The following is a 13,599-nucleotide window of genomic DNA, read 5'->3' as shown; positions in this document are numbered from 1 at the left end:
CTGCCACGCTGAAAGCCTTATCTAGCGTCAGCTCTTTCTCTGAGAGTAACCTCTTCTGGGTTCCTTCACTCAGGAGTCCACAGACAAATTTGTCCCGTAAGGTATCTGCCAGTCCTGCTCCGAACTGGCAGTGCTTTGATAGCTTGCATAGTTCCGTAAGGTAATCAGCATTGCTCTCATTTTTATGCTGATTTCTCCTGTGGAATTTAAATCTTTCTGCTATCAGCAGCGGTGTAGGATTTAGGTGTCCCTGTAGGATAGCAACAATTTTGTTAAAACTCTTCGCCTTCGGTTTGGCTGGAGTAATCAGGTCCCGCAATAGGCCGTACGTTCTTGCGTCCATTAAATTTAGCAATACCGATGCCTTTTTCTCATCGGCTATTTCGTTTGCCTCGCAATATACCTCGACTCTTTCCACATACGTGGTCCAGTCTTCTATTGCATTATCAAAGGCAGTGATATTGCCAGTCTTTGGCATCTTGAAAATCTAAGATGGCGCCTCCCGCGCTTTGCCTTCGTCCCCGATTTAACAAAATGGCACCTCCCGTGCTTTGCCTTCTTCCCCGATGAGTCAAAATGGCGCCTCCCGCGCTTTTCCTTCTTCCCTGCCGAGTTAAGATGGCGCCTCCCGCGCTTCCCCGCTGCTGCCGCTGCTGCCAACGCCGCTCTCCGCGGTATTTTTATTTTTAACCGTTCCCGTCGTGGAGCGGACCCTCTGGGACACTTCCCTCCCTCTTCTTAGGTCCGAACGCTGCCCGGCTGCGAAGCACCGGCCGCGCCCTGTGTGCTCCACCCTCTCTCTCTCTCTTTGCTTCCCGACTCGCTGCCCGGCCCTGTTGCAGAGCCACCCGATCGAGCTCTAGCCCGCCGCAGCCCAGGAAGGATCAGTGCACTACCTGCCACCAGCCTGATTGGCTGGGAAACCACAGACTGGAGACCAAGCCTGGCTCTCGACAGTCTCTCCTGCACTTTTCAAGTCGATGATTTGGAGGGCGGTTGCCCACGGTCGACGTCCGTTTCTCGAGTTTCTGTGGATTATTTTTTTATTTTTTTCTCTTCTGGCTTCGACCGTCAATAACGTCGTCTGAGGTGCTGCCGAGTTGCAGGTAAGTTCGTTTCTTACTCGCCGCCAGTATTAAATCCGTGTGTTAATGGAGACACGGAATGCAGGAGTTGGTTTAACAAGTCTTTACTGAATGGAGACAATCGGGAACTGAAACTACAGAAGGCTGCTAGCGCCTTTTTATACAGGGGTGGTCACTGCCGGTACTGCAGTCTGAGACCAGTTATTCTCTTAAAGGTACACATACACAACACACTCAATTGCAAATAGTTAGATCATTGGTACCTGGCGAGTAGAAGGAAGTTTTCTGGCAGTATTTTCTGCATGAAATTGTGTTTTTTTTATAAATGTTTTTGGCCAACTTAACCATTTTCTTAGCATAGAGAGGCGATTGCTCTGCTGCAAAATGCAGTTAAAACACGAGCTTCAGGGACCAGAACTTGGCCCTGCCAGGGAGTCCAAGAAGGAATGCTCGCCTGCAGTCTTAAGCTGCTCATAGAGCCTACAGGCCCAGGCTAAACTACCTGAACCTCCCTGAGGAGCAGTGTAGAAGGAAACAGAGATTCCCATGAGATGCCATTGCCATCTGTAGTATGCTACAGCAGGTAGTCACGGCCCACTACTACAACTGGCACTGCACTGACTGTGGCAGTTAAGGTGACCACAGCCCTGTAGGGGCATTTCAGGGTACAGCTTGAGAAATCTGTAATATCAATCAGGCTGTAGTGCATTCATCCATTAGGTAGGTCACAGACATCATTTTTTCTAGGGCTAATGATGTCATGGACCCCAGGAGCCAGATGCAATGGCCTATGGAGTTTGCAGCCATTGCAGGATCCCCAAAAGTCCAGATTCCCATCAACTGCACACATGTTGCCTTTCTGCCAATGAGCCTGGCCTCTTCATGAAGCACAAAAAGTTTCACTCCCATAACGTTCAGTTGGTCTGTGATCACTGGCAACAGTTTATACAAGTCTGTGCCTGCTTTCCAGGCAACTCCCATGATACCTAAATTCAAAGCATTCCCCCTTTCTTTGACTGGCTGGCTGGCTGCTTGGAGACAAGGGATAGCCTCTGCAGACGTGGCTGATGACCCTGCACAGAAACCCACCGAGTCCTGTGGATAGCCAATTATAGCTTAATCTGAGCAGTCATCAAGCAGTCCATAGGGGTGCTGAAACAATGATTTTGCTGCTTGCCAAAATGTGAAGGATTCCTTCAGTGCAGTCCTGCCAGAGTCTCCAGGATAGTAGTGGTGTGTTGTCTCTTGCATAACTTTGCTCTGCAACTGGGAGAGCTACTGTTGGCAACAGATGAAGAGGGCCATGAGGAGAATGAAGCTGATGAGCTAAAGAACGGAGCAGCAACGGGAGGTCTGCAACATCAGCCTACAGCCAGGGCTGTATATCAGATCATTAACCAGTGCTTCTCTTAAATTACCCCTTCCCCCACCCCCTATTTCCCACCCAAAAGATCATCTGAACCAGCCCATCTACCCTCCAATAAAGAATTTCCATTCCGCTGACCATCATTCATATACATCCCACCTGGCTTAGCCAAGTCCACACCTACGAGAGAAACACTGTACACAATATCATCAAATGAACAGGGCATAGACTTTACTTGTCTTCAAAAATGACAAAGAAAATATTAATCACCCAGGTCTCAGCCCATAAACCTTTTATATCCACCTGAAAGGGCAACAAGATAAATTACCATTTGTTATTATGTTATTGAGGGATATTTGCAGAGGATCCTTGTCAGTGTGTCTATATTTGCAGCAGGTCTGTGGGAAAATGTCTGATTTTTTTCAGGGGCTCTCCATTAGGGCGGCAGTATTTACAGGGATTCCTGAAAGTGTGTTAATATTTGCAGGGGATCTCCGAGGCTAATTGGCTCTGTGGGCAATTGGACATCTAGTTAATGGCTGAAACGCCTATTTCAAGTTGTGGGTTCAAGTCCCAATGGAGTAGAGTTTTAGGTCAGGATTCGTGGGTTCTGGTGCTGGACAGCAAAAATTTACTTATTTTGGATACTAAGGGAATCAAGGGATATGGAGAGAGTGCGGGAAGGTGGAGTTGAGGTAAAAGATCAGCGATGATCTTATTGAAATTGAATGGCGGAGGAGGCTCAAAGGGCTAAGTGCCCGACTCCTGCTCCTATTTCTTATGTTCTTATAAATTCGGCTACACAGCATTGGATCAATCGTCCTGCCCCTTACTGGTGAGCCTGTGACAATAGGGAAAATAGGGAAAAGGATCTGTTATTTTAGCTGTAATTACCTTATCCTGTCCCTTTGCCAGTAATTCATTACAAGCGGAGATAGCAGCAGGTAAAACATAATTTTGTGCAGTTAAAAACTATAAAACAGACAGTAAACTCTACCAGTCATAGTACAAACCTTGGCATCGGATCTCACAAGTAGAAAAAACCTGAGTGTGGAACTTTGATAAAAGGACCTGTTTGTTTAGGGGGATTTATGTAAAATAATGGCAATTGAGTAGAACAATGTCATTTTTCAATTTAACATTTGACTAATTAATTAAAAGTAAACCCAATAGGTCAGATTGGTAGAAGTGACTATGGGTGGAACTTTCAACCTTGGTAGGGGTTTAAAATGGGCAGTCACCTATTATACATCCCGCACGATTTTCCATTCCAGTGACTTCACGGGGTATAAACCAGCAGGCCAATCCAATCCTGTCAGTTTCCTACTGGGTGGGTTAGGTTAAAATAACCCCCTCTGTCTTTGGCCATTGGCAACACCTCACTACTGTGCAAGCTAAGGTCAGAATTTTGGGGCCATTGTCTTTAGAAGAGAGGGGACAATAGAAAACAAAATCAATATAAATACAGACCTTTTGCTCCTCTGCATCAACAATTGCCTTCTCATGGCTCACTTTCTCTGTCTGAAATCCTATTTTCGTTATTAGAGCTTCTGCATCTTGATTTCGGAATTTCAATTCAACCTCCTGAGATGCAAGCTTGCTTTTCAGATCTTCCACCTAACCAAAAGAAGAACTGTGTCAAATAAATGTGCACTGAACAAGCATGCATCTTGCTTTCCAAAAGTGGAATGTTTTATTCAAAATTGTAGTCAGAGCATTCAGATATACAGGCAGCTAAATACTATTGTTTGCCAACAGCAATCATAGAGTCATAGAGTTTTACAGCACAGAAAGAGGCCCTTTGGCCCATCGTGTCTGCGCCGCCCATCCATCCCTGTCCAGTCTAATCCCATTTTCCAGCATTTGGTCCATAGCCTTGTATGCAATGGCATTTCAAGTGCTCATCCAAATGCTTCTTGAATGTTGTGAGGGTTCCTGCCTCTACCACCCTTTCAGGCATTCAGTTTCACATTCCAACCACCCTCTGGGTGAAGAAGTTGCTCCTCAAATCCCCTCTAAATCTCCTGCCCCTTACCCTGAATCTATGCCCCCTTGTTATTGACCCCCCTACTAAGGGGAAAAGTTCCTCTTTATCTACCCTATCTATGCCCCTCATCATTTTGTACACCTCAATCAGGTCCCCCCTCAGCCTTCTTTGCTCCAAGGAAAACAACCCCAGCCTGTCCAGCCTCTCTTCATAGCTGAGGCGCTCCATCCCAGGTAACATCCTGGTGAATCTTCTCTGCACCCTCTCCAAAGCAATCACATCCTTCCTATAGTGAGGCGACCAGAACTGCACACAGTACTCCAGCTGTGGCCTCACCAGCGTTTTGTACAGCTCCATCATAACCTCCCTGCTCTTATATTCTATGCCTCGGCTAATGAAGGCAAGTATCCCATATGCCTTTTTAACCACCTTATCTATCTGTTCCGCTGCCTTCAGGGATCTATGTACATGTACACCAAGGTCCCTCTGACCCTCTGTACTTCCAAGGGTCCTACCACTCATTGTGTATTCCCTTGCCTTATTTGTCCGTCCAAAATGCATCACCTCGCACTTTTCAGGGTTAAATTCCATTTGCCACTTTTCCGCCCATCTGACCAACCCGTTTATATCGTCCTGTAGCCTGAGGCTTTCCTCCTCGCAATTTACCACCCCACCAATTTTCGTGTCATCTGCGAACTTACTGATCATACCTTTTACATTCTCATCCAAATCATTTATGTAGATCACAAACAACAAGGGACCCAGCACCGATCCCTGAGGTACCCCACTGGACACAGGCTTCCAGTCACAAAAGCAACCTTCGACCATCACCCTCTGCCTCCTGCCACTCAGCCAGTTTAGGATCCAACGCGCCAAGGCACCCTGGATCCCATGGGCTCTTACCTTCTTGACCAGTCTCCTATGCGGGACTTTGTCAAAAGCTTTACTGAAGTCCATGTAAACCACATCCACAGCATTTCCCTCATCACCCCCCTAGTCACCCCCTCGAAAAATTCAATCAGATTTGTCAGACATGATTTACCCTTGACAAAGCCATGCTGACTATCCCCGATTAATCCTTGCCTCTCCAAGTGGAGACTAATTTTGTCCCTCAGAATTTTTTCCAATAATTTCCCTACCACAGATGTTAGGCTCACTGGCCTGTAATTTCCTGGTTTATCCCTGCTACCCTTCTTGAATAATGGTACTACGTTAGCTGTTCTCCAGTCTTCTGGTACATCCCCTGTGGCCAGAGAGGTTGTGAAAATTTGTGTCAGAGCCCCTGCAATCTCCTCCTTTGCCTCCCACAGCAGCCTGGGATACATCTCATCCGGGCCTGGGGATTTATCCACTTTTTGGCCTGCTAAAACCGCTAGCACCTCCTCCCTCTCGATGCTAATATGTTCAAGTATGTCACAGTCCCCTTGCCCGATTTCTATGTCTGCATCGTCTTTCTCCATAGTGAACACAGATGCAAAAAATTCATTTAAAACCCCGCCTACCTCATCTGGCTCTACACACAGATTGCCACTTTGGTCCCTAATGGGCCCTACCCTTTCCCTGGTTATCCTCTTGCCCTTAATATACTTATAAAACATCTTAGGATTTTCCTTTATTTTGCTCGCCAGTGTTATTTCATGGCCCCTCCTCGCCCTCCTAATTTCTTTTTTAAGTACGCCCCTGCACTTTTTATACTCCTCTAGGGCTTCTTCCGTCTTTAGTCTTTTGTAACTGCCAAAAGCCCCCCTTTAATTCCTAATGCATTTTTGTATATCCCTTGTCATCCAAGGTTCCCTTTGCTTGTTGGTCCCACCCTTGACCTTTACAGGAACATGTTGGCGTTGTACTCTCTCTATTTCCCTTCTGAAAGTCTCCCACTGTTTTGATGTGGATTTTCCTATAAGTAGCTGCTCCCAGTCCACTTTGGCCAGATCCTGCCTTATCATATTAAAATCGGCCTTCCCCCAATTTAGAACCCTTATTTCCGGGCCGTCTTTGTCCTTTTCCATGACCACCTTAAATCTCACCGAATTATGGTCACTGTCGCCAAAATGCTCTCCTACTGACACTTCCACCACTTGCCCGGCTACATTCCCTAGAATTAGGTCCAGTACCGCCCCCTCTCTTGTAGGACTTTCTACATGTTGGCTCAAAAAGCTCTCCTGGATGCACTTTAAGAATTCTGCACCCTCTAAGCCTTTCACACTCTGACTATCCCAATTTATATTGGGGAAGTTGAAATCCCCCACTATTATTACCCTATTATTTTCGCACTTTTCTGAGATTTGCCTACATATCTGTTCCTCTATCTCCCCCTGACTGTTTGGGGGCCTATAGTACACTCCCAGCAAAGTGCTTGCCCCCTTTTTGTTTTTAAGTTCTACCCATATGGCCTCATTAGAGGAAGCCGCTAATATATCATCCCTCCTTACAGCAGTAATTGACTCCTTAATTAATATTGCAACACCCCCTCCCCTTTTACACCCCCCTCTGTCTCGCCTGAAGGTTCTATACCCCGGAATATTGAGCTGCCAGTCCTAACCCTCCCTCAACCATGTCTCCGTGATAGCAACAATATCGTACTCCCATGTGTTCAACAACAACTTCAGTTCATCCACCTTATTTGCAAGACTCCTTGCATTAAAATAAATGCCTTCCAGCCCTGCCATATTCTCTTTTGCCTTCACATATTTGCTCTGCCTTCCCAGCTGACTTGTTTTTCCCTCTGTATTTGGCTGTAAATCACCCCCTACTATAGCTCCACTCTGTACCCCATCCCCCTGCCAAGTTAGTTTAAACCCCCCCCAGCACTGCTAGCAAACCTCCCCGCAAGGATATTGGTTCCCCTCTGGTTCAGGTGTAAACCGTCCGACTTGTACAAGTCCCACCTTTTCCAGAAGCAGACCCAGTGATCCAGGAAACTAAAGCCCTCCCTCCTGCACCATCCCTTTAGCCACGCATTCATCTGTTCTATCTTCCTATTCCTATACTCACTAGCACGTGGCACCGGGAGTAATCCAGAGATTACAACCCTGAGGTCCTGCTCCTTACACTTCAAAAAGTAATTCTTTGCATGGGAAGCACTTTGAGATGTTTCTGAGAGACATGATAAGATGCTATAAAAGAGTCATTCAGGATTCTTTCATAAGTACTTAGCAGTTTCTTATTGTCTGTTTTCCTGCCTCTTGCCTCATGTTTGATTTCTACCTCCTCAGTTCAATTCGCAGCTGTTCTACTTTGAGCCAACCAACAAACTGTTACAGAAAAAGTGTGTAGACAAATATGTGACATCATGAAGTATACATGACAAGCAAAAGTGCGCTAGGCCAGTGGGATGGCCTTACGCCCAATCTGCACAGGTACTGGTCCCACTGCTAAATTCGTGGGGCCTTTTTTTAGGCTCTGAATCAAATTGCTGTAGCATGTATTAAGCTATGATGTATTTTGGCATAAAAATAAAACAAAGAAGGTGACTCAACCGTGGCTAACAAGGGAAATTAGGGATAGCATAAGATCCAAGGAGAGGACATACAAATTAGCCAGAAAAAGCAGCAAACCTGAGGATTGGGAGCAGTTTAGGATTCAGCAAAGGAGGACAAAGGGATTAATTAAGAGGGGGTAAATAGAGTATGCGAGTAAGCTTGCAGGGAACATAAAAACTGACTGTAAAAGCTTCTATAGATATGTGAAGAGAAAAAGATTGGTGAAGTCAAGCGTAGGTCCCTTGCAGTCAGAATCAGGGGAATTTATAATGGGGAACAAAGAAATGGCTGACCAATTAAATACATACTTTGGTTCTGTCTTCACAAAGGAGGACACAAATAACCTCCCAGAGATGTCGGGGAACATAGGGTCTAATGAGAGGGAGGAACTGAATGAAATCAGTATTTGCAGGGAAATGGTGTTAGGGAAATTGACGGGATTGAAGGCCGATAAATCCCCAGGGCCTGATAAGCTACATCTTAGGGTACTTAAGGAAGTGGCCCTAGAAATAGTAGATGCATTGCTGGTCATCTTCCAAAATTCTATAGACTCTGGAACAGTTCCCATGGATTGGAGGGTAGCTAATGTAACCCCACTATTCAAAAAAGGTGGTAGGGAACTAGATGTAATATCTCCAATTTTGCAGATGACACAAAGCTGGGTGGGCGTGTGTGCTGTGAGGAGGATGCCAAGAAACTCCAGTATGATTTGGACAGGTTGGGTGCTTGGGCAGATGCATGGCAGATGCAGTATAATGTGGATAAATGCGAGGTTATCCACTTTGGTGGCAAAAACAGGAAGGCAGATTATTATCTGAACGGCAATAGATTGGAAGAAGGGGAAGTGCAACGAGTCCTGGGTGTCCTTGTGCACCAGTCGCTGAAGGTAAGCATGCAGGTGCAGCAGACGGTTAAGAAGGCAAATGGTATGTTGGCCTTCGTAGCGAGAGGATTTGAGTACAGGAGCAAGGGTGTCTTGCTGCAGTTGTACAGGGCCTTGGTGAGACCACACCTTGAGTATTGTGTGCAGTTTTGGTTGCCTTATCTGAGGAAGGATGTTCTTGCCATGGAGGGAGTGCAGCGAAAATTCACCAGACTGAAGGCTGGAATGGCAAGAATGACGTATGAGGAGAGATTGGGTTGATTGGGCTTATATTCGCTGGAGTTTAGAAGAATGAGAGGGGATCTCATTGAAACTTATAAAATTCTGACAGGACTGGACAGACTAGATGCAGGAAGGATGTTCCCGATGGCGGGGGAGTCCAGAACCAGGGGTCACAGTCTAAAGATAGGACAGAGATGAGGAGGAATTTCTTCACCCAGAGAGTGGTGAACCTGTGGAATTCTCTACCACAAAAGGCAGTTGAGGCCAATTCATTAAATATATTCAAGAAGGAGTTAGATATATTTCTTAAGGCTAAAGGGATCAAGGGATATGGGGAGAAAGCAGGGACAGGGTACTGAATTTGGATGATCAGCCATGATCTCATTAAATGGCGGAGCAGGCTCGAGGGGCCGAATGGCCTACTCCTGTTCCTATCTTCTATGTAAAACCATAACTTGCCTACTGGTAGCCCTGTACGATGTTTGTAAGTCTCCCTGTGTCCCATGAGACAACTCTCCTTGTGACAGTTATCACCAGGTACATCCTTCGTGTCACCTCATCCAGAAACAAATGCAGCAATACTCCAGTGAATGATTCATCACGTTTACCTGTGATGCTGTCGTCTTTAGTTTCTGGATACCATTTATAAGGCGGTCCATCCTCTGTATTAATTCCTTCTGTTTTTTCTGTAACAAGTTTTTGTAGAGGGTGATCTGCTCGAGGAAGCTCTTGGGAGTTGTGTAATTGCATCTCTTGTCATATTGGCGGTAATTTTTACTCATTTCATTTACACTGGTGTGAATGTAGGCCATGAATAGACTGATTGAATCTTGCAAATTTGGCTTCAAAATAGTCAAGAAAAGAAGTTATTTCAATCTAAGTACAAAACACATCTCTTGCACTGTTCTCAGTAATATGTACTTTAAACACTACTGACATTGGACTTTTAATCAGTAATTACTTCATTTATCACTGAAAAGCACTGACAAAGCTATTCACAGAAGACTAAGAGATAGGTACCTTTACAGTTAAAATCTTATGAGGTTGCAATATTGAGACAGGAAGAAATTGCGATCTAAAGCAATGTGTGATCTTAATATTTATCTTTATATCATATCATCTTGCTATATGGGGGATATTTGAGAATATATGAGGATAGTATTGTAATTTCTGTAATAATCATGTGAACAGTTTCAAAGGTGGGGGGCCAATTTTCATTGTAGGTGGACATCAGGCAGGCATTGGATTTTGCGATCGGGAGGCCCGCCTCATGTCATTGGTGAAAGGCTCGAATGATTTGCATGTTTCCAACGTGGACAGGCAGTTCACCGATTGGGGGAGCGGGAAATCTGGATGTTCCTTTACAGAGCCAAGCTGGCAGGGACATGTGGAGGATGGGGGCGGGGGGGATGTGGTGTTATGGAGAGACCTATGACCGGCAGCGGACGGGATGATACACAAGTCTGTTGCAGCAACTTAACTTTTCCATTCATTTTTGGAGTGGCCTCCAATGGTCCCTTTATGGACCGCTGGTTAGGCGGCTCAATGTACAATTCCACTGGGTGGGGCTGACTCAGCACACACTCTGCTCAGTGGTTGCCCAGAATTCCATCGGGGTATGTCATAGGACCCTGACTTGCATGTATTAACTCCGTTCACATTTGTTTCGGAAGGTAGCGCCTGCCTATTTTGGAGCCCCCTTCAAAATCACGGAGGGCCAATGGTCGTGGAAATGGGACATTGAGTGTTGCGTTGCAATTTTCATCGTACTATCATCCCATTCCTGCCCAGCAGAGGGGGATGAAAGTTGGGCCCAGGATCTCATGTATAATTACCTAATCAATAATAAAACTTCCAATTACAAAGTAGGATTACCCTGAAAGACTGAAATAAGTTTTACAAATGCTATATATAGAAAATACTTTACACTCACATACTGTATCCTATGCCTACATTCTCCTTTAACGCCTGAGTCACCTGCAGATTTTTTACCACATCGTCCTCTTGATGTCCTCTGTTTGGCTTTATTTTATATCACATCACATCTAATGGTTGATCTAATGAATCTTGTACACATGAAGCTAGTTTAATTAATCAACAGATGCCCAAAAATCAATTAATATGAATTAAATGAGGTACACAAACACTAAGCAAGGCCATACATAATTCACCATCACACTGCCATTAGATCTTTAGTATCTTTAGATAAAAGTCAGGCATAATTGATTTTAGATGTGGACAGATAAATGATTGAACTTGCAGGTAATTGTACAAAATTAAAGCTTTGTTTAAAATCCTAACTATCCACTGAGTGTTCCTTAAATTTTCATTGGGTGTTCTTTTTCTCAGTTGGAATGAAAGTTTTACTTTTAAGAGCATTCTCCAATCTACAAAGCAAAATGTTGTCTCGAGTACTCCTGGTGCAGAGTGCCGTGTGCCAGGCGTTCACATCTGGAATTTGGGAGCCCCTACATGGTTTTCTGAAAATCTATTCGTACAGTTGTTAAAATTAAAAAAAAATCCACAATGTCTATTTTACCCTATCACTCTTTATACTCTATATTCTAAGACGTAAAGCGCGACAGACTAAACTCCATAGCAAGACTTCTCTGTATAAATGAGATAAAATCTTTTTTGTGATGCTCTTGAGGATGAAGAATTGTTTCACACACTTATAATGAAGGACACCTATCTGATTAAAGAGAAGTCTTTCAGAAATACAATATTTGCTCGTCAGAGTGTCTCAAGCTCTGTAAAGATGGCTGTGTATACCAATACAATATATTAATTCAATCTTTGTTGGGGAATAGTCCACCCCAAATCAAAACACTTATGCCGGAAACCAATTTGCTAAACCTATATCTCGTAGCACTAAAACTGCTTTGAGAAGACACATCTCAAGGGGTAAAATGGCAGTTGTCATTAACTTAACAAAACAGCACAGCATGGAAGACACAGTCAGTCAGAGAGCAGCTGGTAGTAATTCACACTGCTTTCAGATAACGATAATCGCCCCAGAACAGAACTCTTTGATGACTGCTCTATCCTTCATTCACAATTTGTCCCTTCTGTTCGGATAAGCTCAGTGGTGACAGCACTTCCTGACTTTAACAGCTGTGGCTTCTCAAAGGGTCATTGTGTGACTACTAATTATTGTAATTTCATTAGCATAAATTATTTGTCCCGCCAATGATTGATCGCTATGATTTTTTTCAACACCATCCTCTTTGCATTTGTCTATGAGCACAGTGCAGTGATGCATGCAACTAATGCCCTTGTTTTATATCAAAAGAGGCGTCAATCGTTCTTTTTTGGGATTTGCAAGATGAAATCAGTCTTAAATTGCTTAAATTTCACTTAAAGCAAATTCTCACTCAGACAGTTTGTTCTTGATGCCAGCAGTTTTATTTTATTATCTGTTAGAGTTCATAACATGAATGACTATGGATTTTTAAAAAAAGAAAAACCACCAGCAAAATAAAACCAAATTTAACACATTTCTGAAAATGAATTAAATTGATTCTGTGCAAACATTAAAAAACTCAAGAAAAAAATCTTTGATATTTTCCTTCAGTTTTTAAAATTGTATTTTCAACATACACTGATTTGTGAAGGCATGAATCATGGATGATTAATATTTAAATTATGGTAAATGATGTGAAAGGCACATGTCAGAACAGACTTTTAAAACTGCATCGCTTGCTTATATTGTATTTTTAAATTAATTTTGTTAATAAAATGTTGGTTACGTATATGGAGTTGAAATTGCATTGTACAATATTAGTAACATACATGTTAATGTGAATATTACAATGCACTATTTCAATTCCATAATTTCTTTCTTAAAATCTAATAGGTTGATTTTATGTTAAATCTAATAATTTTCTAAGTAATTACTAATGTTTGTAGAGCTGCACAAGATATGGAAATGCTCATAATGCCAAACCTTGCAACAGGCTGCCCCATGGAAAAGGCACTTAAACCTCCCTTTCAGCAATTTTTAAATAACATCAAATCTGACCAAATATTACAAAACTAGCAGACTTAAATGTAAACACTTCTACCATAAAGGATAAAATATCTATTAATGAGGTCCTGCAAAAGACAATATCTAAAATTTGTGGTTATGAATATAATTCTAATTGCGAAAGTTAAAAATATGTTCTGTTTCTCCCACTACGAATGAAGAATCATGTTAGAATTTCACACATAATTCAGTGCACGAGATAAAGGAAACCTTTAAACTGTCTTCCTGGCTGAATAATTTAAAATTCTCCTTCTGGGGATTTCACAGAAAACCCAGGCATTAACATAATAGAATTAATGTTGTTTGAATTATACGTTGTAATACAATCAGTAGTTACCACAATATAGAACTTGAGCTTCTGACTGCTACATGAACATTTAAGGCCTATAATTAACTTCTTCATACTTCATATGGAGCTTGAAAACATTAAAAATTAATAAATGTTCATATAATACAATTCTGTGATTTTGTTTAGCTAACCGTATGGAGCTCTTAAAGCTATTCTTCACAACAACTATATTTGAGCTGCATGGCCTAGAAATTCAAT

The sequence above is a fragment of the Somniosus microcephalus genome, chromosome 5 (genome assembly GCF_052327205.1).
Source record: "Somniosus microcephalus isolate GS21.2 chromosome 5, FLI_Smic_1.0, whole genome shotgun sequence".
In the NCBI taxonomy this organism is placed as follows: Eukaryota; Metazoa; Chordata; class Chondrichthyes; order Squaliformes; family Somniosidae; genus Somniosus; species Somniosus microcephalus.
This window is presented reverse-complemented; position numbering follows the sequence as displayed.